The sequence below is a fragment of the Gopherus evgoodei genome, chromosome 21 (genome assembly GCF_007399415.2).
Source record: "Gopherus evgoodei ecotype Sinaloan lineage chromosome 21, rGopEvg1_v1.p, whole genome shotgun sequence".
NCBI classification, from domain to species: Eukaryota; Metazoa; Chordata; order Testudines; family Testudinidae; genus Gopherus; species Gopherus evgoodei.
The window spans coordinates 6,029,072-6,056,424 of record NC_044342.1 but is presented as its reverse complement, the minus strand read 5'-3'; positions in this window follow the sequence as shown (position 1 = coordinate 6,056,424).

Sequence of the window (27,353 nt, the reverse complement as noted above, 5' to 3'; positions counted from 1 at the left end):
CAAGTCCATGCTGCTGCTGCTTCTCCTGCAGCTTTTCCTCAGGCTCTTGCTCTCTCTCGCGATCCTCTCGCACTCTCAGGCTCTGCTCCCATCCCATACGTCTCCGATCCCCTGATGGGGAACCTGATCGTGAAAACCATCACCTGGTCAGGGACCAGACTCTCGGGGATGCCTGGCTGCTGCTCCAGCTGCTCCCAGATCCTCTTGTAGCCCCATCTGGGTCAGGAATCTGCTCCTCAGACATGTCCTTCTCCTCCCACTCACGATTAACTGTGCCTTGGTGAACTTCCCCATGCGTAACCCTCTCTTTGTGCACAGGATCACAATGTCCCTCTCAAGGAGATGGGGATAGGCCATCACTTCACCATTCCCACGTGGCTCTGGACTCACAGGGCTGCGTGCTCTTTACTCCCCATGGTTTCCAGGAAGAACCTCTGGTGTGCCAGCCCTTCTCGTGGTCACCCCCTCTTTGCCAGGGTCGAGCTGCAGACTCCTCCGCCCCTGGGACTGCTCCTGCCATCCCCAAGGGGACCCTGCTACTGCAAAAATCCTCTCTCCCAGGGCAGAGCGGCAAGCTCCTCCACCCCTGAGACTGCTGGCTGCAATCCTCAGGGGGACCCTGTTACTCCAACAGTCCTTCTCGCTGGTCACACACACCCAATGGTTAACCACTTCCTGAAACCGTCCCTCTCTGAGCCTTCAGCACACCTGGTCCACATTATCCCCTCTTTGTTTTACTGCTCCCCAGTTACTTACTGCAAAAGCACCATTCACGGGGTGCAGTACATCCCGCTGCTGCCACCAGTTGTCACAGAGTCCCCGGGCGATGCTCTGGAACTGCTCCCCACAAAGCCAGTCAGGACTTTGGGGAGCCTCCTCTCCCTTGGAGCAGACTTTTTTAGGGCAAGAAGCTCACACGTCTTCACCTCCTGGGTCTCTCCTTGGAGCATTCAGCATCCTCTGACCCTCCGTGCACTTCCTACAGCGAATCTGCCCAGGCAAGGTCCATTCTGGGGGGGGGAGTATCAAGGTTTTTTCCCCACTTTGAACTTTAGCGTCCAAAAAGTGGGGACCTGCATGATCACTTTTAACCTTAATTACCAGCTTAAATTTGGTACGCTGCCACCAGCCAAAAATATAGTGTTTTGCACACTTCCTGTTCCCCCAAATCCTTCCCTGGGGAACCCAAGACCCAAACCCCTTGGATCTGAACACAAGGAGAAATTAGCCTTCCCCCCCACCTTTTTCCCCCCAGACTTTCCCCTCCCTGGGTTACCCTGAGAGGCTACAGTGATCCAAAGTCCTTGGATCTTAAAACAAAGAGGAATTAACCTTCACCCCCTCCTTTTCCCCCCACCAATCTCTGGTGCGTTCAGACCCAATCCTCTTGGGTCTTAAAACAAGGAAAAAAATCAATCAGGTTCTTTAAAAAGAAAGTTTTTAATTAAAGAATGAAAAGGTAAAAATTACCTCTGTAAAATCAGGATGGAAAATGTTTTACAAGTGTCAGGGACTCTAACCCCGACAGCAAAGTTCGTTGTCTGACCGCGAGAGAGACAGGCAACACCAGCAAGGTCCGATCAAAAGCTCTTTATTGACAAGTGCACGCATCAATAGAGAGCAGCTCGTCTCCAGAGAGAACCAGCCCGCTCTTTACATCTTAGTATGAGCCTATATAGACAGTTCCATCGCGTCATAAATTATTCACTGGAGCAACCCACCCCCTTCTTCTAACAACTAGAAACTAGACACCTTTAGTATACATGCATGCCTAAAGTTAGAAATGTAGGGGAGTTAAAAACAAACAAAGAACAAAACCAGGGAGTGAAAACAAGGAGGCTGGGAAACTAGGGCTCTTATCAGTTCTTTGAAGGAGCTGCCCGAACACAGCACATCTGGTACTATGCCAGGAATGCAGCTTCTCTTTTATCTCACTTTTTCCCAGCGCTTGTGAGACATGCTGCTGCTTCTCAGTGTTTTCCACTCAGGGATTACCCACAAACCTCTGTTAGCCTGACTTTGGTCAGGCTGGCATACCTGGTTTTGTCTGCTATATCTTTATTCAGGCCTAACAATCCCCCCTTTGTCCCTAGAGGACCATAATGGGACTCTTGGGACACATATCCATTTAACAATTGTACGGGGGAAGCTAGTAAACCATGACCCAAGGTCTGAGTGGAGGTCCTTAAAACTAAAAGTGTGATCAAGAGATATAGCATGGAAAACAACAGCAACATTCTTAATAGCTTGTAAATCCTTGTCAATTAAGCCAGAGTGATTAACAGAAAAGCAACATTTTTCCCCGATGCGAGCACAAGCTAATTTAGCATTCATGGCATTTAGCACACGTTTATTTTGCAAAGTTACTTTTGCTACTTTATCAGTCTTTCGTTGCAACTTTTGGAAAGCGTCTATTAATGCATTAGCTGTTTTTTTAAGCTCTGCAGAAATATTTACAACTGCTCTCTTGAGCTTAGCCACCCACAATCCAGGAATGAGTGCATGGACAAAAGAGTGGAATTCTGTTTGTCTGACAACTAAGGGATTGGGGCACTGACTATAAATCAGTTAGGTATACCAAGTGGTCTAATTTCCCAGATGTTTCGGTGAATAATCCAGTTTCATGTGCATCCTCCCCATGGACCCGTCAGGATTCGGTATGTGGAAGCCCACACCCCCCGGTCCAAATGCTTGGAAGGAGCACTGTAAATGTTTACACTTCCACCCAGAAAGTCTTTAGTATATTTTCATGACCACAGATCAGATGGTACTTCTGATGTTTCTGTAAGGGCAGTGGGCCAAGTCTGGTACTCAAGATCACTCCGAATGGCCATTAGATGGTCATTCAGGAAATTTTGAATCTCCAAACATACTAGATCCCACTGCAATGCCTTCCCAACCTCAGTGATATTTAATACCATCTTTCCTTGGTGTAGTACTATATTACATTTGTTATTTAACTATTTTAGGTACTTTTAAAAGGCATTGACATTAATAGCATAGGAGGGGGTTACATTATTAGTCACTGGAATGGTTTCAATACAGGTAAAATTTCCAGTGGCAGAACAAACTCTTCGGGTACTTGTTATTTAAAATCCAATACATGCTGAAGAATTTATCCAGAACACAGGGCACAGCCTGTAGAATAAACCCCAAAATCCAATTAATACCACATTCCCAAGCATGGGTCCCACAAATTTTTTCTGCCAGTGTACAATTCTTTGTTTCTTCACCAGGGTCAGTTCTTAATGTCCTTTCTAGTCAGGAATTCCTGGACTTTGGCAATTTCAGTGGAGTGAGTGTTTCTTCTTCTTTCCCAAAACAGTCGTGGTGCAGCATCCCTACAGGGCAGAGGTTACTAGCACATAACCCTGTAATGGCTTTGCTTTTTGTAGAAAAATTCAAAGGCACAATAGATCTGTCGGTGGACAAGGGAGAGGTTACTAGCACGTCACTTTGTACTTTTTCCCTACTGTCCAGAAGACAGTGGAGCTAGAAGGAGAAATAGGCTAATCATCAGTAGGAGAATTCTCCCGAGTTGGAGGGGTCTTTTTGCAGTGAGAATCATGGGTCCAAACAGTCAGTCTTTGGCACTTCACAGCGGTATTGGTAGTCATCAGGACTTAAGGGCCTTTCCAGCATGGAGCCAAGGCAGTTTTTCGTTGGTGGACCTTTACATCAATCCCGTCTCCTGGTTGTAAGGAGTGGCAGGGCTGCTACGGTCTTTGGGTAGTGATTCCTTACCTGTGAGAAAAGAAACTTAACACATTTCATTAGTGCCTGGCAGTGTTTTTCAGATCTCATAGCTGCATGGGCAAATTCAAGCTCTCCTTTTCCTGGTTGTTAACCAAGTCTTAACTGTGAGCAGTGTCCTTGAATGGAGTCAGTGTCTTATCTATAGCCTGAGCTTGCTATTTTATTTTATTTTATTTTTTCAGTTAATTCATTCTGTTCTTTGTCCTTTTTTCCCTCTTGGCTTCTTTTAACCTGCAAAGGAAACTTTCACTTTTTACTTATACACCTTTTTCCCAACAATGAACACCTACACATTGTCATTATACAGTACATTAGTCTTATTATTTAATGTATGCCACATATACCCTTTCACTAAAATAACTTTATTACAGAACTTTGGAGCAACAGGCCAGGACAAGCACACCCACTTTGAGGAGTTCACTTAATACAACCTCTAGTCCAATAGCTTCCCACCATCCCCAGCCCTCTGGCTAGAAATCTGAGGTAGCCAGAAGGATCCCATGTACAATATGGGGAGTGGGTTAACTTTTCATGTCTTTGCTTTCAAAGACTTGGTATGCAAATTTTAACAACAATTTTTGCAATTAACAATTTGGCCAATGAAGTTTCTTTTTCTTACTTAAGGAAATGCATTAGACTTTAATATATCACATTGTCCTGATTTATTTAAACACTTTGTATTCCAACTTGAACAAAACAAGTATGTGCATTTTAATTTAACCTTTTTTTGCCTGATTCCAAACCAGACCATCCCATGAAAACACTAAACACAACAATTCCGGCCACAAGACAAACACCACAAGACAGAACATAGAACACAAAACATAATTCCTATTGTGCCAGTAAATGCATGGTACGTTGAATGCTGTTCAGCTGGCATCAGTTTTCTCTGATTATCTGAAAGACAAAAAAAACAGAGGTCTACCCCTTCTGGGCAGTCAATCATTGCTTAAAATAGACAAATACCCTTGTTGATTTCAGGAAAAACAGAGGATTTATCCCATATTTTATGTGTTTCATAGGCAGCCCAGGTTTTAGTGGCTCCTACCTTATCAGTTAGATAATTTGCATTAATACAGATGCTTTCTGGCTTGCTTTTTACTTTTAACTGTTGCTTTCAAACACTGAAAAAAACATCACTACTTATAGTGCCCTTACAGCCTAATAAAATTTCAGTTACATAGCACTATATACATTCTTCAGCTAATTTAACTAAATTCTAAATAATTGCAATTAACAATTTCTTTGCCTCAATTTATTTACAAACATTTCAAAGACACCAAGATCTTTCCTCTTTAGCATTTTTACAAAGTTCAACTGCTGTTTTCTTCAGCAACTACAGAGTTAACTTTTTACTTTTCCTTAAATCACTTGCTTGTCTCCCAACAGCCACTTTTATTAACTCAAATCACCATTCCAAGTAAGTCCTGGGTATTTGAAATCCCCATGCTTACACTTATTTACTCCTTCCTTCCACTACACCCTTAAAGTTTTCCAACCTGTTTTCCAATCTCTCTGTCTGTTGCCTGCCCGCCTGGGCCCGATCTTGCTTTTCTCACTGAACCGTCCCTTCCATAGGCACCAACTTGTTCCACTACCAGTTTAGCTAGGAGGATGGGCTTCTCATCTAGCCCCCACCCCTCCTGGTCTCTTGCCTTAGACATTCTTACTTACAAAACTACCCGAGTCCTCCTTCATGAGGCTTGCCACCTGGACGAAGACACATGGCCCATTGGGCAAAGGCCATTTACTTAACATATAAGTTAAAGGACTACTCTTAGAGGGTTTACCCAGAGACTCATTCATCTGTTTGACACTTAAACAGAAAAGAGAATTACACAGAGAGCCGAGGGAATTACAGTCTAAGCCAGACTTTCCCACTTCTATACACTGACCGCTACAGGGGACAGGACAGAAGGATCTCAATTCCACCTCAGAGCTCTCTCGCACACATGGCTTCCACTCCGAGGAATTACGAACGAGAGGTTCAGTTCCGCCCACACTCCTAACACCCAAATGAACAGAGCAAAAAAAAAACAACAGTAACTGGTTAAATAGAACAGAACCAGAACCAGATAGTGTTTTCTTATCCTATTAGGACTCACTTTTACTCATGCAGTTCTCAGCATATAACACCAACAGTACCAAGCAAAGCAAACACAAAATAACAAGGGTAAAACAAATAGATGGTGTAAATTCTGCAGGGCTCCCCTCTTCTTAATTGCTCACCAAACTGTGACAAATTTCTGTTACCAATCTATCCCTCGTGTCAGGTGATCAGGCTGACACTACAGGATCGTTGGGGGAAGATAAAGAAAACACACCATATAACTGAATTTTAAAGCTTCATTAATAAAATAATAAAACAACAACGGAGAGTGTTGGGAACGCTCCCACATCACTCAGGAAAATATTAATGCCCCAAGCCCGAAGCTCCTTTCATACTCACACACGTACGTTCAGACTGGCCACTTCTGTGTATAATGTTCAGAGGAGGGGGAGAGGTGGAAGGGAGATTATCCTGTTTACAGCTTGTCCATAATTTCCAACATGCTTCTGCTCTTGGGAGGGATGTTCTCTTACACCCTGGAATCTCCTGCGGCATCTCTTTCAGAGATTCCAGTCCAGGTCGGCTGCCTGCGGCTTCTTTGGTGTCACCAAGCCACACCGACTCCAGGGTCACAAAGGCACTCTGTTGGATCTTACTGGACAGTTAAGCTTTGCAAATGTAATTTCAGTTCTGTAACTTGTATTTCTTTTGCTTCGCCTCTGTCTATATTTTTTCCTTCACAGCCAGCTGGGGCCGAAAGCAGCCCCTCCCTGCACCAAGCACAGTCCGCGCCGATTCCTGACCCTGAACGCAGAGCAACCCCCCTCCTTCCATCCCGGGACCAAGATGATTTTTAAATTAACCCATTCCTTATGTCTTTTTATTTCTTTTTCTCTTTCCCATTAAACATTCTAGTAGCAATGCTAACTACTTTAGACAAACTTTTCCCTTGCATACCATCTGGATGCTCTCTAAATCTCTTTGCAATATCCTTTGCACATTGTGACATGAAAACCATTTTAACCATCTCCTTTCCATGATCAGTTTCAGGATTTAAATTCCCATGCTTTTTAACTTCACAAATCAGTCGAGCACAAAAGTCAGAGAGGTGCTTATCTGGATGCTGAACACAAGCAGTCACCTTGCTCCAATTTGGAGTAGCCTCCCCTGCATCTCTAATACCATTCAAAACAGCTTTTAAAAATCCATCCAACTTTGTCTTTTGAGCTGGATTATTGGGATTCCAGTTAGGGTCAGTAATTAGCCAAGGTGCATTCAAATGAGCTGCAGATTTTTCTTTTACTTTTTGTCTTTCATCTTTTGTCATGAGAGTATCTAATAACTGATTTACATTTGCCCAAGTGGGCACATGAGTGAAAAAGATTGTGCAGAACATTCTTTCCACTGCCTCAGGATTGTCTCATAAGTGAGGCATAGTGCACTGCCAGTTTTAACAAATTTGAAGTTGCAAACAGGATATGGGTAAAATCATCTCATGTTCCCCAGCAACCAGTAGAACCAGATAAGTTCTCAACGAGGCTTGTCATATCAGGGGTGTCTCAGAAACATTCTCCCTCATGGAGTTAAGTAACCTAGTGGGGGTCCACAAGGGCAAGGACGAGAGCTGCTATAATATTGGGGGTGTTTGAAAAGCAGTCCCTGACCAAGTTTGCAAAAGGCTGGCTGGAGGCTGCACAGAGGGGGTGAGGCTGCCTGATTCTTCTGAAGATGAGGGACCATCACTCTGAGCTCCCCCTTGATTCTCCTCTGTCCCTGAACTGTCCCTAACCTGCTTTTGAATCTTTGCACTCCATCAGGCGGGGAAAAACAGGAACAAAATTGTCCTCCTCCCGGTGCGGCTCTGGGGCATATGGTGGGGGATTTTTTTTACAAGAGCTCTCCATACAAACAGCTTCAAAAGCTATCCATCCCTCCATGGGTTCATAATTATACCATACAAACAAGTAATCCATTTGTCCCGGCCTAAGATCAACCAAAATATCCCTTAAGGAGTTCACCCTATCTGTGGAAAAGGTTTCACCCTCCGGCCAGTCTCTAGTCGGGGACAAATGAAAGGTAAATGATGGCCATTGGATCCAATACAGATTTCTCATCTTAAATTTAATTAGGCCAGCTGTCTCAGAAATCTCTTTCCAGTCTCTAAGTATCAGAGACAACGGGGCATCCCGCGGGCACTTATTGCCAACTTGTCCCATTTTAATGAAGGGACTCTAACCCCTCTTTCCCGGGTCGAGGTAAAGGGACTTTAACCCCCACCTCCCCGCGTTGAGCGCTCTCTTACCTCTCCAGGGACTTGAACACCTGGACTGGGACTCAAACCCAGACAACTTGGATCCTGCGCAAACTTGGACTGGGACTCTAACCCAGACCTAAGTAGTCAGGGACTCTAACCCTGACAACCTGGACCCTACTCAACGGGTAGGTGGACGTTGCTGGATTTCTACGAGCTTCAGCTGGTTCACAGAACACGCCTTATCGCCAACGCAGAGATCAGATCACCAGGCAAGGCTCCTCTAAACTGGAGGATGCGCGCTGCGTTGCCTCAGGGTCCGATCCCCCGCCAGAGAGTCAGACGGGTCCCGGCGGAGTCGCCAAAGATGTCAGGGACTCTAACCCCGACGGCAAAGTTCGTTGTCTGACCGCGAGAGAGACAGGCAACACCAGCAAGGTCCGATCAAAAGCTCTTTATTGACAAGTGCACGCATCAATAGAGAGCAGCTCGTCTCCAGAGAGAACCAGCCCCCTCTTTACATCTTAGTATAAGCCTATATAGACAGTTCCATCACGTCATAAATTATTCACTGGAGCAACCCACCCCCTTCTTCTAACAACTAGAAACTAGACACCTTTAGTATACATGCATGCCTAAAGTTAGAAATGTAGGGGAGTTAAAAACAAACAAAGAACAAAACCAGGGAGTGAAAACAAGGAGGCTGGGAAACTAGGGCTCTTATCAGTTCTTCGAAGGAGCTGCCCGAACACAGCACATCTGGTACTATGCCAGGAATGCAGCTTCTCTTTTATCTCACTTTTTCCCAGCGCTTGTGAGACATGCTGCTGCTTCTCAGTGTTTTCCACTCAGGGATTACCCACAAACCTCTGTTAGCCTGACTTTGGTCAGGTTGGCATACCTGGTTTTGTCTGCTATATCTTTATTCAGGCCTAACACAAGGTATTCAGATTTGTATAGTCCAGAGGGACCTCCCCACCCCCTTAGCCTGAGATTCAAATTACAGCAAACAGAGGTAAAAATTCTTCCAGCAAGACACACTTACAAGTTAAGAAAACAAACATAAGACTAATCCACGTTTCCAGGCTATACTTACTATTTTGAAACATGAGAGACTGATTCAGAAAGACTGGAGAAAACCTGGTTGCACGTCTGGTCCCTCTTAGCCCCAAGAGCGAACAAAGAACGAAACAAACAGCACAACAAAGACTTCCCTCCACCAAGATTTGAAAGTATCTTCTCCCCAGATTGGTCCCCTGGTCAGGTGTCAGCCAGGTTCACTGAGCTTCTTAACCCTTTACAGGTAAAAGAGACATTAACCCTTAACTATCTGTTTATGACAGGAGGGAAGCCAACGCCCCCCGCTGGAACCGCCACTCCGCAGGCCCCTCTCAGAGCTGCGGAGGAAGCCAGCGCCCCACCCCCGCTGGACCGGCAGCTCCCCAGTCTCCTCGCAGAGCTGGGGAGGGAAGGCAGGGCCCCGCCCCCACTGGAATAGACACTTCCCAGTCCCCTCGCAGAGTTGGGGAGTGAACCAGCGCCCCGCTCCCGCAGAAACGGCCGCGCCTTTGTCCCCTCGCAGAGCTGGGGAGGGAAGGCAGCGACCCGCCCCCGCTGGAACTGCCGCTCCCTAGCTCCCTCACAGAGCTTGGGAGGGGACCCTGTGCCCCACCCCAGCTGGAATGGCCGCTCCCCAGTCCCCTGGAAAAGCCAGGGAGGGAATTCAGCTCCCCGCCCCTGCAGGAAGGGCCGCTCCGCCGTCCTCTGGCAGAGCTGGGGAGGAATGGCAGGACCCCGCCCCCGCAGGAACGGCCGCTGCGCAATCCCCTCGCAGAGCTGGGGAGGGAACCCAGCACCCTGCCCCCGCCATAATGGCTGCTCCGTAGTCCACTCGCAGAGCTGGGGAGGGAGGGCAGAGCCCCACCCGCAGAAGAACGGCCGCTCCCTGGTCCCATGGCAGAGCTGGGCAGCGAATCCAGTGCCCCGCCCTCGCTGGAACGGCCCCTCCCTTGTTCCGTGGCAGAGCTGGGGAGGTAAACCAGTTCCCCGCCCCTGCAGGAACGGCCGATCCCCAGTCCCCATGCAGAGCTGGGGAGGAAACCTAGCGCCCCAGCCGCACAGGAACGGCCGCTCCTTACTCCCCTGACAGAACTGGCAGGAGAAGTCACTGCCCTGCCCCCGCTGGAACGATCGCTTTCCAGTCCCGTCGCAGAGCTGGGGAGGGAAACCAGTGCCCCATCCCCCACAGGAACAGCTGCTCTCCAGTCCCCACGAAGAGCTGGGGAGGAAACCCAGCCCCTCGCCCCCGCTGGAATGGCCACTCCCTGTTCCCCTCGCAGAGCTGGGGAGGGAAGGCAGAGCCCCACCGCCAATGGAACGGTGGCTCCCCAGTCCCCTTGCAGATCCAGGGAGGGAAGGCGACGCCCCTCCCCCTCTGTAACAGCCCCTCCCTAGTCCCCTCGCAGAGCCAGGGAGGAAAATCTGCCCCCCGCATCCGCTGCAACAGCCGCTCCGCAGTCCCCTTGCAGAGCCGGGGAGGGGAGGCAGTGCCCCTCCCCCGCTGGAACGGCCACTACCCAGTCCCTTCTCAGTGCCGGGGAGGGAACACAACACCCTGCCCCCGCTGGAACGGCCTCTACCCAGTCCCCTCACAGAGGTGGGGAGGGAAAGCAGCTCCCCATCCCCTCTGAATCGTCTGCTCCCCAGTCCGCTCGCAGAGCTTTGCAGCGACCTAGTGCCGTGCCTGTCACGGACACAGGAATGCAGTTTACAGCAGAGCTTGGAGGCACAACCAGGACCCGTCCATCTAGTTCTGGGTGTTCAGGGTGCTTGGATCCCAGCCTGGGATACCCTGAATTCCAACCACCCAGCCCAAACCAGAAACTGAACTGCCCTTCCTCCAGCCTGCCAATTCCTTTGTCCAGCTTCCCGGTCAAAGGTGCTGACACCCTCCCCCCTGATAGGGAAAATAAAATCCCCTCCACAACAGGGGCTTTTCTGTTATTCCCCTCCAGAACAGGGACTTTTCAGTTATCAAGATTTTACAGGCCAAGCCCTTGGCTGTACTAACCCTAACTTCCCTAAAACTTGTTTACACAGATACACTGTCTGGAAAAGTACTAGCTGGGGACGAGGGGAGGGCCCTAGGGGAGCCATTGCAGCTTTGTGGGTTATATTGTAGCAATAAACTGCTTGCCTAAGGTAACCGCAAGTGAGGGTCACGGAACATTTAGGCCCACATGACCACCAAACTACAATAACAGGATGGTTGTGACAGAATGCTGTTGGCTTTGCAATAGACAATCCATATAAGGAAATTATCAATTGTGTGTTGCTATGGTTTGCGGAGTTAGCAATGTAAGTGCCAAATAAGGATGTATTAAATATATTGCTGAGTGACGCTTTGCGGTTTTAAGCTTTAAAAGCTTAGTAAAATTTGTAATATGCAGAGCAGCCGACCCTCTGCGTAGGGAACCACTGGTTCTCCCTGTGTGCACACTTGTAATCAATAAAAGAGCCTTGGGCTGTCTGATCTAAAATCAACGGTGTGGTCGATTTTCCACAACGCCCCGTATCTGGCTCAAGTTACAGGCTTCAAAATCCTGTTCCTCACCTAACGTCCTCCCCAGCTCTCCCATCCCCCACACAGATAGTCCCTACTACATCAAATCTCTCTCCCCTTTGAAACTGAACTGAGCGGGGTAACTCTGACCAGTGACCTGGGGAAGTTCAGGGCCCCCCTCTCCGGGACAACGTGTCTGCTATCAGTTGGCAATTCCCTTCATGTTGACCACGTCCATGTCATAGTCCTGCAGGAGCCGGATCCACCTCAGGAGCTTGGCGTTGGCTCCTTTCATCTGGTGCAGCCAGGTCAGGGGAGAGTGGTCGGTGTACACGGTGAAGTGTCGCCCAAAGAGATATGGCTGCAGTTTCTTAAGGGCTCACACCATGGCCAGGCATTCCTTCTCGATGGCCGCGTAGTTCTGCTCCCGCGGTAGCAACTTCTTGCTCAGGTACACGATGGGGTGACTCTCCCCCTTTTCATCCTCCTGCATTAACACCACCCCCAGTCCCATGTCTGAGGCGTCAGTGAACACCATAAAGGGCTTGTCGAAATCTGGGTTTGCCAGAAATTGGTCGCTAACTAGAGCCATCTTCAGGGTCCAGAGAGCCTGCTGGCACTGCTCGGTCCAGATCACCTTGTCTGGCTTCCCTTTCTTGCACAGCTCAGTGATGGGGGCAGCTATGGGGCAAAAGTGGGGCACGAACCTTCGATAGTACCCCGCCATCCCAATAAAGTCCTGGACCTGCTTTTTGGTTTGGGGAGCAGGCCAGTCTCTGATCACCTCCACCTTGGCTGGTTCCGGCTTTAGGCAGCCACTCCCCACCCGATGGCCCAGATAAGATGCTTCAGACATCCCCACCTTGCACTTCTCAGCCTTTACAGTTAACCCAGCCTCCTGCAGTTGCTCCAGCACTTGTTTAACCTGGGACACGTGGTCCTCTCAGGTCCGGCTAAAGATGCAGATGTCGTCAATAAACGTCATGGCAAAACTCTCCATCCCACTCAGTAGTTGATCCACCAGGCGCTGGAAGGTGGCTGGCGCTCCCTTGAGGCCGAAGGACAGGGTCAGAAACTCGTAGAGCCCCAGAGGGGTGATAAAGGCCGATTTCAGCCTGGCATCTGCGTCCAGTGGCACTTGCCAGTAGCCCTTTGTAAGATCCTCAGAGGTGAGGTACCGAGCACCTCCCAGCTTCTCTAGGAGCTCATCAGGCCTGGGCATGGGGTAAGCAACAGATATGATGATGGCATTGAGCTTTCGATAGTCCACACAGAACTGGATCGACCCATCCCTTTTGGAGACCAGCACCACTGGAGAGGCCCAAGGCCTGGAAGACGGCTGGATCACCCCCAAAGCCAGCATGTCCCTGAACCTCTCTTTCTAGGTCCTGGGCAGTTTTCCTGGTGACCCGAAAAGGGAAGTATCTTATAGGAGGATGTGACCCGTTCTCAACCCAGTGGACAGTCAAATTAGTGCATCCAGGCTGGTTGGAAAACAGCTGTCGGTATAGACGCAGCATCCCTCTGATCTCAGCATGCTGGGCCGGGGTCAGCTGATCAGAGAGGGGAACTGCCTCCAGCGGGGAACCAGCTTTTGTCCCAGGAAATAGATCCACTAAAGCATCATCTCCCTGCTCCTCCCAATGTCCACACACAGCCACCACCACATGCCCCCTGTTATAGTATGGCTTCATCATATGCACATGGTACACCCGGCGGTGATGCATCCAGTTCGACAGCTCCACCACATAGTTTACCTCATTTAGTTGCTTAACAACCTTGAAGGGCCCTTCCCAGGGTCCTGAAGTTTGTTCTTTCTCATGAGGATGAGAACCATCACCTGATCCCTGGTGGAGAAGGCGCAGGCCCGCACCGTGCGGTCATATCAGACCTTCTGCTTCCTCTGGGCTCGGGCCAGATTCTCCCTGCCCAGGCCCATGAGCTCGGCAAGTCTTTCCCGGAAGGTCAGGACATACTCCACCACTGACTTCCCATCGGGAGTGGCCTTCCCCTCCCATTCTTCTCTCATCAGGTCCAGGGGACCCTTACCCGCCTTCCATATAACAGTTCAAAAGGAGAAAACCCAGTAGATTCCTGGGGTACCTCCCTATACGCAAACAGTAGGTGAGGTAAGTACTTGTCCCAGTCCTGCGGATGCTGGTTCATAAATGTTTTTAGCATCATCTTTAGCGTCTCGTTGAATCTTTCCAACAGCCCGTTGGACTGGGGGTGATACGCTGAGGCCCGGCTGTGCTGGACTCCACATTTCTCCCACAAGCACCGGAGCAGGGTCGACATGAAGTTGGACCCCTGGTCTGTTAAGACTTCATTGGGGAACCCCACCCGGCTGAAAATGGTCAGCAGCGCATCTGCCACAGTGTCTGCTTTGATAGAGGACAAGGCCACTGCCGCGAGGTATCGAGTGGTGAAATCTACCACCAGAATGAGGGATTTTTCTGCAACTCAGCCTGGAACTCAGCAGCTGAGACAGGGATGGAGACATGCTCTCTCTCTAACTGGCTTGTTCTGAGGCTGCAGCCTTTCTGAGCCGTGTCCCTGGGCGTTCTCCTTGGGACGGGATTCTCCCTGTTACCTCTTTGGGAGGTCCCAGGATGAGACTTTCTCTGTATCGCTGTGGGCCTGTTCCTTTGGGACTCCTCCCTGCCACCTCCCGACTGGATCTTCACAAACTCATCGGCCAGCCGCCCTGTATGTCGCGGGTCCTCTGGTTTTGGTCCCTCAACCACAGCCTCAGGTCGGATGGGCACTGCTCATACAGTTGCTCCAGTCCCAGCAGTTTAACCAGGTCCCCCTTCATTTGGGCCCCACTGGCCCACTTGCTGGCTTATTTCTCCATGCGGACGGCTAGTAGCAGATATGAGACCTCAGGGGTTTTATACTGACCCCGGAAACTCTCTCGGTACATCTCAGGAGTCAGCCCGAACTCGCGCAGCAGGGCCTGTTTGAATAGTTCGTAGTTCCCTTTCTCCACCTCTCCAAATTGGCGGTACAATGCCACGGCCTTGGGGTCCTGTAAGGGAGTGAGAACCTGGAGCCTGTCCGCAGGATCTACCTGGTGCAGCTCGCAGGCCCTCTCAAAGGCAACCAGGAAATCATCCATGTCCTCCCCCTCCTTACGCTGAGCCAGAATGCACCTACCAAAGCTCCGCGCAGTCCTGGGCCCCCCCTCACTCCTCGCAGTTGGGGGCCCCGCTGTTCCTCAGCCGAGCCAGTTCTAGCTCATACTGACACTGTTATTCTTATTCGCTCTTTCTTGCTTTTTCCTCCTGTTCTCGCTGTCTTTGTCTCTCTTCATGTTCTCTCTGTCGCTCACGATCCTCCAGCTCTCTCAGTTTTAGCTCTCTCTCCCATTCCAGCCGCTTCTGCTCCACGGATGCCGAGCGTAGCCGGGACGATCCCCTGCTGGTGGGTGAGCTTTGCTGGGAGGATCCCCTGCTGGCCTGGGGTGTCACGGTGCCCTTGGTATTTGCTGGGCTCCTCCTGACCCTTCCCCTAGGCATAGGAAGGGGGGGTCTCGGGAAGCCCTCAGCCACCAGCTGACCACTCCCAGTGGGGACAGACACTGGTGTCTGCGCTGCATCTATCAGGCTGCTTCCCTCAGAGACAGTGATCAGTTCATTCAAGTGATCTCCCTCCTGCAGCCGGGCAATCAGCTGGTCTTCGGTGAGCCTCCCTCTGCGCAGCCCCTCTGCTTGCACAGCCCAACCAGGTCACACTTAAGCCGCTTGGCATACATCTTCCTGCTGGCCACTCCCAGGCCGGGGTGCTCACTGCTCCCCACGGTTTCCAGGGAGACCCCTAGTGCACCAGCCCTTCTTGAGGTCACCACCCATCTGCCAGGGTTGATCCGCAGACTCCTCCACCCCTGGGACCGTTCACTGCAATCCCCCGGGGGACCCTGTTACTGCAAAGTCCTTCTCACTGGTCACACACTCCCAGGGCTTAATCACCCCTACAATCGTCCCTTAGTTTTACTGCTCCCCAGTCACTTACTGCAGGAAGCGCTGTCCCTGGGGTGCAGTAGATCCCGCTGCTGCCACCCGTTGTCACGGCGTGTGGGGGAGTCCGGCCCTGCACTCCTCTTCCTGGGACTCACAGTGACTCTCAGCCAGCCAGTAAAACAGAAGGTTTATTGGACAACAGGAACCCAGGTGACAGCAGAGCTTGTAGGCACGACCAGGACCCCTCAATCTGGTCCTTCTGGGGGTTCAGAGTGTTTTGTCCCCAGCTTGGGATTCCCTGAATTCCAACCACCCAGCCATAAAACTGAAACTGCCTAAACCCTCTCTAGTCAGCTCTCTGCCTTTGTCCACCTTCTTGGGCCAAGGTGTTGAACTCCTGTCCCCCCTGCATCGCTCAGGTTACAGGCTCAGGTCTTGTCCCTCACCTAAAGTCACCCCCTGCTCTCCCATCCCCCACACAGACAGTTCATACTCCATCACAAAGGGCACCAGTAGAGCAGGGGGAAGCCCAGGGGGCTGCGGGTCGGGAGTGATGGGCACCAGCAGACCTGTGAGTCTGGAGGTCAGGACTGGGATAGCAGGGGCTGCAGGTCGGGAGTGAGGGGCACAGGCAGCGCAGTGACTGGGGAGCTCAGCGGGGAGCTCAGGGAGCTGTGGCTCGGGAGTGAGGGGCACTAGTAAAGCTGGAGGGAGCCCAGGAACGGCGAGTCAGGAGTGAAGGGTGCCAGCATAGCTGGGGGAAGCCCAGGGTGCTGCGGATTGTGAGTGAGGGGCACCGCTAGAGCTGTGGGAATCCCAGAGGGCTGCGGATTGGGAGCGATGGGCAGCAGCAGAGCTGTGAGTCTGGACTACAGGACTGGGACAGGAGGGGCTGTGGGTCAGGAATGAGGGGCATCGGCAGTGCAGTCACTGAGGAGCTCAGCGGGGAGCCCAGGAAGCTGTGGTTCAGGAGTGAGAGGCACCGATAGAGCTGGAGGGAGCCTACGGGGTTGCGGGTCGGGAGTGAGGGGCACAGTCAGAGCTGGGGCAAGCCCAGAGGACTGGGGTTCGGAAGTGAGGGGCACCGGTAGAGCTGGGGGAAGCCCAGGGAGCTGCGGGTCGGGAGTGAGGGGCAACAACAGAGCTGTGAGTCTGGAGGTTAGGTCTGGGATAGCAGAGTCTGCGGGTCGGGAGTGAGGGGCACAGTCAGAGCTGGGGCAAGCCCAGAGGACTGGGGTTCGGAAGTGAGGGGCACCGGTAGAGATGGAGGAGGACCAGGGGGCTGCAGGTTGGAAGTGAGGGGCACTGCTAGAGATGGGGCAAGCCCAGGGGGCTGCGGGTTGGGAGTGAGGGGCACCAGCAGAGCTGTGAGTCTGGAGGTTAGGTCTGGGATAGCAGGGTCTGCGGGTTGGGAGTGAGGGGCACCTGTAGAGATGGAGGAGGACCAGGGGGCTGTGGGTTGGGAGTGAGGGGCACCAGCAGAGCTGTGAGTCTGGAGGGCAGGACTGGGACAGCAAGGGCAGTGGGTCAGGAGTGAGGGGCAGCAGCACAGCTGTGAGTCTGGAGGGCAGGGCTGGGATACCAGGCACTGTGGGTCTGCAGCTAGAGTCACCGTCAGAGCTGAAGAGAGTCCAGGGGGCTGTGGATGGGGAGTGAGGGCCACCGGTAGAGGTGGAGGAAGCCCAGGGGGCTGCCGGTCGGGAGTGAGGGGCATCAGTAAAGCAGTGGGAAACCCAGGGGTATGAGGAACAGGAGTGAGGGGCACGAACAGAGCTGTGAGTCTGGACCTTATGACTGGGATACCAGGGGCTGTGGGTCGGGAGTGAGAGGCTCCGTTAGAGCTGGAGGGAGCTCAGGGGGCTGCAGTTCGGGAGTGAGGGGCACCGCTAGAGCTGGGGGAAGTCCAGGGGGCTGCAGGTCAGGAGTGAGGGGCACCATCAGAGCTGTGAGTCTGGAGATCAGGACTGACATTGCAGTGGTTGCAGGTCAGGAGTGAGGGGCACCGGTAGAGCTGGAGGGACCCCAGGGGGCTGCAGGTCGGGAGTGAGGGGCACCAGCAGAGATGTGAGTCTGGATGTCAAGATTGGGACAGGAGGGGCTGCGAGTTGGGAGTTAGGGGCACCAGCAGCGCAGTGACTGGGACGCTCAGCGGGGAGCTCAGGGGGCTGCGGGGCTGCAGTGAGAGGCACCATCAGAGCTGGAGGGAGCCCATGGGGATGCGGGTTGGGAGTGAGGGGCACCAGCAGAGCTGTGATTCTGGAGTTCAGGACTGGGATAGCAGGGGCTGCGGGTCGGGAGTGAGGGGCACCGGTAGAGCTGGGGGAAGCCCAGAGGGCAGTGGGTTGGAAATGAGGGACAACGGCAGCAGTTACTGGGGAGCTCAGCGGGGAGCACAGCAGTCTGCGGGTCGGTGTGAGGGGAACTTGTAGAGCTGTGGGGAGCCCAGGGCATTGCAGATCTGGAGTGACAGGCATCGGTAGAGCTGTGGGACCCCCTGGGGGCTGTGGGTCGGGAGTGAGGGGCATCAACAGAGCTATGAGTCTGGAGTTCAGGACTAGGATAGCAGGGGCTGAGGGTCGGAAGTGAGCGGCACCAGCAGAGCTGTGAGTCTCAAGCTCAGGACAGGGATAGCAGAGGCTGCGAGTCGGGAGTGAGGGGCACCATCAGCGGAGGGACTGGGGAGCACAGCCGGGAGCCCAGGGGGCTGTGGGTCGGGAGTGAGGGGCACCGATAGAGCTGGGGGAAGCCCAGGGGGCTGCGGGTCGGAAGTGAGGGGCATCAGCAGAGTTGTGAGTCTGGAGATTAGGACTGGAATAGCAGGGGCTGCGGGTCGGGAGTGAGGGTAAGCACTAGAGCTGGGGGGAATCCAGAGGGCTGCGGGTTGGAAGTGAGGGGTACTAGCAGAGTTGTGAGTCTGGATGTCAGGACTGGGTTAGCAGGGGCTGCGGGTCAGGAGTGAGGAGTACCAGCAGAGCTGTGAGTCTGGAGGTCAGGACTGGGATATGAGGGGCTGCGGGTTAAGAGAGAGGGGCTCCGGCAGTGTGGTGACTTAGGAGCTCAGCAGGGAGTCCAGTGGGCTGCAGGTCGGGAGTGAGGTGCATCAGCAGATCTATGAGTCCTGATGTCAGGACTGGAACAGCAGGGGCTGTGGGTCGGGAGTGAGGGGCACCGGTAGACCTGGGGGAAGCCCAGGGGGCTGCGGATCTGGAGTGAGGGCCACCAGCAGAACTGAGAGTCAGCAGGTCAGGACTGGGATAGCAGGGGCGGCGGGTCGGAAGTAAGGGGCTGCGGGTCTAGAGTGAGGGGCTCCGGCAGCGCAGTGACTGGGGAGCTATGCGGGTAGCCCAGGAGGCTGGGGGTTGGGAGTGAGCGACACCACCAGATCTGTGAGTCTGAAGGTCAGTAATGGAATAGCAGAGGCTGTGGGTCAGGCATGAGGGGCACTGCTAGAGCTGGGGGGAAGCCAGGGAGCTGCGGGTCGGGAGTGAGGGGCACTGTCAGAGCTGTGAGTCTGGAGGTCAGGACTGGGATAACAGAGGCTGCAAGTCTGGAGTGAGGGGCACCGGCAGAGCTGGAAGGTGCCCAGGGGGCTGTGCGTCGGGAGTGAGGGGTACCAGCAGAGCTGTGAGTCTGGAGGTCACAATTGGGATACCAGGTGCTGCGGGTCGGGAGTGAGGGGCATGGGCAGTGCAGTGACTGGGGAGGTCAGCGGGGAACCCAGAGGACTGTGGGTCAGGAGTGAGGGTCACCAGCAGAGCTGTGAGTCTGGAGGTCAGGACTGGGATATCATCCAAACTGATGGTAAGTGATACCCAGCTGAGCCCATGGCCAGTCCATCCTGTTCCACCCGCAGCCCGGCTGGGAGCCAGGACTCCTGGTTCTTATACCCAGCTCTGGGAGGGCAGTGCAGTCTAGTGGTTAGAGGAGCGGATGCTGGGAGCCAGGCATGGGCTGTGACTAGAAGGGACCTGGGGAGGCACCTGGCCCATGCTCCACTCAGAGGCCCTGATCCCACTCGTCCTCTCCCCCTCAAGGCCCCATCCTCACTCTGTCCTGTCCCAAGTTCCCATCTGCCCACATGGAGCCACGGGGGGAGGGGCAGGGGTGCAAACATCAGGCAGGCAGGTGGGGGCCTTGGGATAGGGGACGAAGGGGCACAACTGGCAGGGCCTTGGGGGAAGAGACATGAGAGGCAGGCAGAGGGAGTCAGGGGAGTGGAACAAAGGGGGCCTGAGGGTGGAGTGTGGGCAGGGCTGAAGGGGAAGTGTGGGGGGGCTTCGGCAGGAGGAGGCTAAGTGGGAGCGGGCCTTGGGGCAGGGCCGCAGTCCAGGACCTCCCAGCCCCCCCAAATGGAGGAGTCTCAAACTGCCCATGGAGCCAGGACTCCTGGGTTCTATTCCTGGCTCTCCCACAGACTCGCAATTGGAACTGGCGCAGGCCATATCGCCCTCCCTGGTGCCTCAGTTTCCCCATGTGTGAGACAGGTATCAGTGTGAGCTGATGCAAAACTGTGGAGAATCTACTCCCTTCTCCTGGCGGCTCCTTGTAGCCCTCAGTAAGCAGCCCACTGCTCCAGACCCTGGATCCCGTATGGGTAGACCGGGGCTGAGGGCTAGATCTGGGCAATGGAAAGAAGAAATCTGCCCTTATCTGACCGCACCCCGGGATACATGGCAGGGAGGCTGGTGTTGGAGGGGGCAGGGAGTCCTGCAGCCCTCACAGGGGAGAAGGGGGGCGATTCCCCGGCTTGACTGCTGATGGCAGTGGCAGGGCGGGGGGCACTGGGGGATTGTGGTCTCATCCCAGCGGGGCTGGAGATGGAGCACGGCCTGCTGGGAGCTGACATCGCCTCTGTATGTGGGAGGGTGACACTGAGCCAAATTGTGGGACCCCTGCCCCCCCCACCCCCGGGACAAGGGAAGGTCCTCAACCTTGCCCGCTCTTCTCTCTTTTACCAGGATCTGCCCAAGCAGCTGGGCCAGCCCAGGCCCCACCTTCCTCAATGCCAGCAGCTTCCAATTCTGGGGAGTGGAACAGTCTGGGAGTGGGGACCTCTCAAGCCCACCCCGGGGAGCAGGGGCCAGGGCACTAGGGGGGCAAGGGCTGTGATGAGGGGAGGTGGGGTTGGAGAGCTGTCAGGGGGTGAAGCTGGGACTCAGCAGAGAATGGGGCAAGCTGCAGGGAGAAAGTGTAAAGGGGGGATGTGACAGGGGTGGGAGCTGGGGGGGAGGGGACACAGCCAGGGGGAGGACTGGGCGGACCGTAGGAGCGGCTGCTCAGAGGCAGTAGTATGGGGGGGAGGCAGGGCGGGTGCTGGGGAGGAGGGGACACAGCCAGGAGGAGGACTGGGTAGACAGTAGGGGGGGCTGCTCAGAGGCAGCAGTATGGTGGGGACAGGGTGGGAGCTGGAGAGGGACACAGCTGGGGGAGAGACTGGGCAGACCATGGGGGGGCTGCTCAGAGGCAGTAGCATGGGGGAGGCAGGATGGGAGCTGGGGGAAAGGACACAGCCGAGGGTAGGATTGGGCAGACCGTAGAGGGGGCTGCTCAGAGGCAGTAGCATGGGGGGGAGGCAGGGCGGGAGCTCGAGGGGGGACGCAGCCAGGGGGAGGGACTGGGCAGACCGGGGGGGGGCTGTTCACAGTCAGTAGCATGGGGGTGTTGGTGTCAGTAGGCATATATCTAGGCCTCAGTGAACCAAAGCGCCTCCATGTTGAACTCTGCTTGATCTAAAAAGCTAGCAGCTGTGAAATGAAATGTGTAACAGTAAGTTATCAGTTGCAGCACAGCTAAAACCGATCTAAAGCAGTAGTGATAAGGCCTGTGCACCATTAGCAGAAGGACAAGGTAACTTACAGAAGGAAAATTTACTAATGAGCTGCTGTGGCCAAGATTACATAATGCACCTGTGCTTACATAACTGCGACAGGGGGAAGAAGGAGGAGGGTGCAGGAAAAAAGAAGAAAGAGAAAAAAAATTATAAAAAGGGTCAAGCCGCTTGTGTAGTGGTGCATGATTTGAGGTGTTCGTCTCCTTGCACCGCTTTGAGATCTCAAATAAACTTTGCTTGCTTCTCCACCCGGAGTGTGTTCTTTGGGGCTTCGCACTCTGGGCACGAACCACTGTTGCTTGCCCCGGGCACCTTAGGTGTCGGCAACAGAAGGCAGTGCCCTGCCTCCCGCAGGAACGGCTGCTGCCCAGTCCCCTCGCAGAGCTGGGGAGGAAACCTAGCGCCCGGCCCCCGCAGGAATGATGGCTCCCCAGTCGCATCGTGGAGCCGGGCAGTGAAGGCAGAGCCCTGCCCCTGCTGCAACGGCCGCCCCCCCCCGTCCCGTTGCAGAGCTGGGGAGGAAACCCAGCGCCCGGCCCCCACTGGAACGACCGCTGCCCAGTCCCCACGCAGAGCCGGAAAGAGTCCAGCGCCCTGCTCCCGCAGGAAAGGCTGTTCCCCAGTCCCCTTGCAGAGCCGGGAAGAGAACCCAGTGTCCCACCCCCGCCGGAACGGCCGCTCCCCAGTCCCCTTGCAGAGCTGGGGAGGGAAGGCAGCGCCCCAACCCCGGTGGAACGGCCGCTCTCTAGTTCCCTGGCAGAGCTGGGAAGGAAAGGCAGCGACCCACCCCCCCAGGAACGGCCGATCGCCAGTACCCTTGCAGACCCGGGGAGGGAACCCAGCGCCCCACCCCCGCTGGAACGGCAGCTTCCCAGTCCCCTCGCAGAGCCGGGGAGGGAACCTAACGCCCTGACCACGTAGGAACGGCCGCTGCCCAGTCTCCCAGCAGAGCTGGGGAGGGAACCCAGTGCCCGCCCCCGGTGGAAAGGCCGCTCTCTAGTTCCCTGGCAGAGCTGGGGAGCAAAGGCAGCGCCCCACCCTCCAGGAACGGCCGCTCCTCATTTCCGTAGCAGATCCGGAGAGGGAACCCAGCGCCCCGCCCCCGCTGGACCAGCCGCTCTCCAGTCCCCTGTCAGAGCTGGGGAGGGAATCCAGCGCCCGGCCCCTGCTGGACCAGCTGCTCCCCAGTCCCTTGTCAGAGCTGGGGAGGGAATCCAGCGCCCGGCTCCTGCTGGCACAACCACTCCCGAGTCCGCTGGCAGAGATGGGAGGGGAACCGAGCACTCCCACTGGAAAGGGAGCTCCCCAGTCCATTGGCAGAGCTGGGGAGGGAACCCAGACCCCTTCCCCGGCTGCAATGGCCGCACCCTAGTACCCTCCCAGAGCTGGGGAGAGAAGGCAGCACCCCGCCCCCGCTGGAACGGTCTCTCCTCATTCCCCCTGCAGAGCCGGGGAGGGAAGGTAGCGCCCCGCCCCGCTGGAGAGGCGGCTCCACAGTCCCCTAGCAAAGATGGCGTGGGAACTCAGTGCCCAGTCCATTGGCAGAGGTGGGGAGGGAACCCAGTGGCCCGCCCGGCTCGAACAGCCACGGTCCAGTCCCATCGCAGAGCCAGGGAGGGAAGGCAGCTCCCAGCCCCCGTACGAATGAACAGTCCCCACTCCCCTGGAAGAGCTGGGGAGGGAATGCAGAGCCCCACTCCAGCAGGAACGGCCGCTCCTCAGTCCCATCACAGAGCCTGGGAGGGAAGACAGCGCTCCCCCCCCACTCGAACCGCCGCTCCGCAGTTCCCTCGCAGAGCTGGGGAGCGAACCCAGTGCTCTGCCCGCGCAGGAACAGCTGCTCCCCTGTCTCCTGGCAAAGCTGAGGAGGGAAGGCTGAGCCCCGTCTCTGTAGGAATGGCCGCTCCCCGTTCCCCTTGCAGAGCTGGGGAGGGAAAACAGTGCCCCACCCCTGCAGGAACGGACTTTTCCTAGTCCTCTGCCAGAGCTGGGGAGGGAATCCATCGCCCCACCCCCGCAGGAACGGCTGCTTCCTAGTCCCCTGGCAGAGCTGGGGATGGAAACTAGCGCCCCACACCTGCAGGAACGGCCGCTCTCCAGTCCCGTGGCAGAGCTAGGGAGGGAACACAGCGCCCCACACCCACAGGGACGGCTGCTGCCCAGTCTTCTCGCAGAGCTGAGGAGGAAACCCAGCGCTTCACCCCCACAGGAACGGCCGCTCCCCAGTCCCCTCGCAGAGCTGGAGAGGGAAGGCAGCGCTCCGCCCCCGCAGAAACGGCCTGTACCCAGTCCCCTCACAGAGCTGGGAAGGGAACCCAGCGCCCCGTCGCCACTGGGACCTCCGCTCCCCAGTCCCCTTTCAGAAGTGGGGAGGGAAAGCAGTGCTCCGCCCCCGCAGGAACGGCCACTCCTCATTCCCCTGGCAGAGCTGGGGAGGGAACCCAGCGTCTCGCCCCCGTAGGAACTACTGCACCCCAGTCTTATCGGGGAGCTGGGGAGAGAAAGCAGCGCCCCGCCCCCGCTGGAATGTCAGCTTCGCAATCCGCTCGCAGAGGTGGGGAGGGAAGGAAGCGCCCCACCCCCGCAGGAAAGACCGGGTCCCAGTTCCCTAACAGAGCTGGGAGGGGAATCCAGCGCCCCACCCCCACAGGAACGGCCGCTCTCCCGTGCCCTCGCAGAGCTGGGGAGGGAAGGCAGTGCCTCACTCCAGCAGGAACAGCCATTACCTAGTCCCCTCAAAGAGCTGGGGAGGGATCCCAGCTCCCCGCCCCCACAGGAACAGCAGCTCCTCCATCTCCTCGCACAGCTGGGGAGGGAAGGGAACGCCCCGCCCCCGCAGGAACAGCCGCTCCCCAGTCCCCTCGCAGAACTGGTGAGGGATGGCATAGCCCGCCCCCACACGAATGTCCGCTCCCCATTCCCCTCGCACAGCTGGGGAAGGAAGGGAGCTCCCCATTACCCTTGCAGAGTTGAGGAGGGAAGGCAGCGCCCCACCCCCGCTGGAACGGCCACCCCCAATCCCCTCTCAGAACTCGAGTGGGAAAGCAGCCCACCCACCCCTCTGGAATGGCAGCCCCACAGTCCCCTCGCAGAGCTACGGAGGGAGGCAGCGCCCCACCCCAGCAGGAACGGCCGCTCCCCAATCCCCTGGTAGAGCTGGGGAGGGAAAGAGCGCCCTACCCCTGTTGCAGGCACAGAGGGTGCCCGAGGCAAGCAGCAGTGGTTTGTGCCTGGAGTGCTTAGCGCCAATGAACACAAACCAGGGTGGAGAAGCAAACAAAGTTTATTTGAGATCTCAAAGCGGTGCTGGGAGACTTGACATGCCTCAGATCCAGCCCCCTACACAAGCGGCTTCCTCCCTTTATATCCCAGTTGCTTTCTGAGAACTATTTCTTGCTGACTAGTTGATCTCTCACTCCCCCATCCTGTCCCATCCAGCTGCAGTGTCTTTTCTCACTCAATTTTTTGTCTGCCCCCTTCCTCCCCCTTCTCCGCTGCTGAGACATGTACACTGTATCTAAAAGTGACCTTGAAACTTGCTTCAATTCAGCTCCAGTGTGTTACAGCAGGGAACTGGCTGTTACAATCAGAAAAGTAACTGCTGACATTACATTTTACAGCTCTGAACATATTAGGTTACACTAGGTTACACAAAGTGTTAAACATGGAGGAACATTGGTTCATTGAGGTTTACAACAGGAGGGCTTCATTGACACTTGTGGTCTACCACCCTCCCGAGTTACCTAGGGTTATGCCTAGTGACACCAACACCCCTGCAGGAACGGTCGCTCCTCACTCCCCTCGCAGAGCTTGGAGGGAACTTAGGGCCCCGCCCCCACTGGAACGGCCGCTCCCCAGTCCCCTCGCAGAGCCGGGGATGGATCCCAGTGCCCCGCCCCTCCTGGAACGGCCGCTCCTCAGTCCCCTCGCAGAGCCGGGGATGGATCCCAGTGCCCCGCCCCTCCTGGAACGGCCGCTCCCCAGTCCCCAGGTAGAGCTGGGTAGGGAAGGCAGCTCCTTACCCCCGCTGGACTGGCCGCTCCCCAGTCCCATCGCAGAGCTGGGAAGGGAACCCAGCGCCCCACCCCCGGAGGAATGACAGCTGCCCAGTGTGATGGAGTAGGGGCTGTCTGTGTGGGGGATGGGAGAGTCGGGGATGTCTTTAGGTGAGGGACAGGATCTTTAACCCTGTAACCTGAGCCAGGTAGGGGGGAGGGGGTTAGCACCTTTTCCTGGGAAGCTGGACAAAGCAATCGGCCAGCTGGAGGAGAGGCAGTTCAGTTTTGGTTTTGGGCTAGGTGAGGGGAATTCAGGGGATCCTATGCTGGACCCAAACCCCCTGAAACACCAGAAGGACCCAATTGAGGGGTCCTGACTGTGCCTGCAAGCTCTGTTGTAACCTGCATTCCTGTTGTCCAATAAACCTTCTGTTTTACTGGCTGGCTGAGAGTCACTGTGGGTCCCAGGAAGAGGGGTGCAGGACCGGACTCCCCCACATTCTGTGACACCCAGTCCCCTCACAGAGCTGGGGGGGGGACCCAGCACCCTGCTGCCGCAGGAATGGCTGCTCCCCAGTCCGCTCGCAGAGCTGGGGAGGGAAACCAGTGCTCCGGCCCCGCAGGAATGGCCACTCCCCAGTTCCCTGCAAAAGCTGGAGAGGGAAGGCAGCGCCCCGCCCCCATTGGAACGGCCGCTCCCCAGTCCCCTTGCAGAGCTGGGGAGGAAACTTAGTGCCCCAACCCCACAGGAACCATCACTCCCCATTCCCCTCGCACAGCTGGGCAGGGAAGGCAGCCCCCCGCCCCCGCTGGAACGGCCGCTCCACAGTGCCCTCCCAGAGCTGGGAAGGGAACCCAGTGCCCCACCCACAGTTGAACGGCCGTTCCCCAGTCTCCTGGCAGAGCTGGGGAGTTAAGGCACAGCCCCGCCCCCGCTTCACTGGTCGCTCACCAGTCCCCTCGCAGAGCCGGGGAGGGAAGGTAGCGCCCCACCCCCCCAGGAACGACCGCTGCCCAGTCCCTTCCCAGAGCTGGAAGGGGAACCCAGTCCCTGGCCTCCGCAGGAACGGCCGCTCTCTAGTCCCCTCGCAGAGCTGGGGAAGGAAGGCAGCGCCCTGCCCCCGCCAGAATGGCTGCTCCCTAGTTTCATCTCAGAGCTGGGAAGGGAGGGCAGCAAACCACCCCCACAGGAACAGTCACACCCTAGTCCCCTCGCAGATCTGGGGAGGGGAGGCAGCTCCCCACCGTCCCTGGTACGGCCTATCCCCAGTCCCCTCTCAGAGCCGGGGAGGGAACCCAACACGCAGCACCCTCAGGAACGGCAGCACCCCAATGCCCTCGCAGACCCTGGGAGGGAACCCAGCGCCCTGCCCCCGCATGGCCGGTGGCTCCTCAGTCCCCTGGCAGAGCTGGGGAGGGAACACAGCGCCCCACCCCCGCTGGAATGGCCGCTTCCCAGTCCCCTGGCAGAGCTGGGGAGGGAAAGCAGAGCCCCCCCCCAACAGCCACTCCCCAGTCCCCTGGCAGAGCTGGGGAAGGAAGGAAGTGCCGCACTCCCGCAGGAACGACTGCTCCCCAGTGGACTTGCAGAGCTGGGAAAGGAACCGAGCTCCCCGTCCCCGCAGGAACGGCCGCTCCCCAGTCCCCTCGCAGAGCTGGGGAGGGAAACAGAGCCCCACCCCTGCAGAAATGGCCACTTCCCTGTCCCTTCCCAGAGCTGGGGAGGGAAACCAGCGCCCCACACCCGCAGGAACGGCCACTCCCCAGTCCCCTCGTAGAGCTGGGGAGGGAACCCAGCACCCCGCCCCCACAGGAACGGCTGCTCCCCAACTCCATGGCAGAGCTGGCTAGGGAAGGAAGCGCTCTGCACCCGGAGGAATGGCCGCTCCCCATTCCCGTCGCATAGCTGGGGAGGGAAGGCAGCGCCCCGCCCCTGCTGGCACC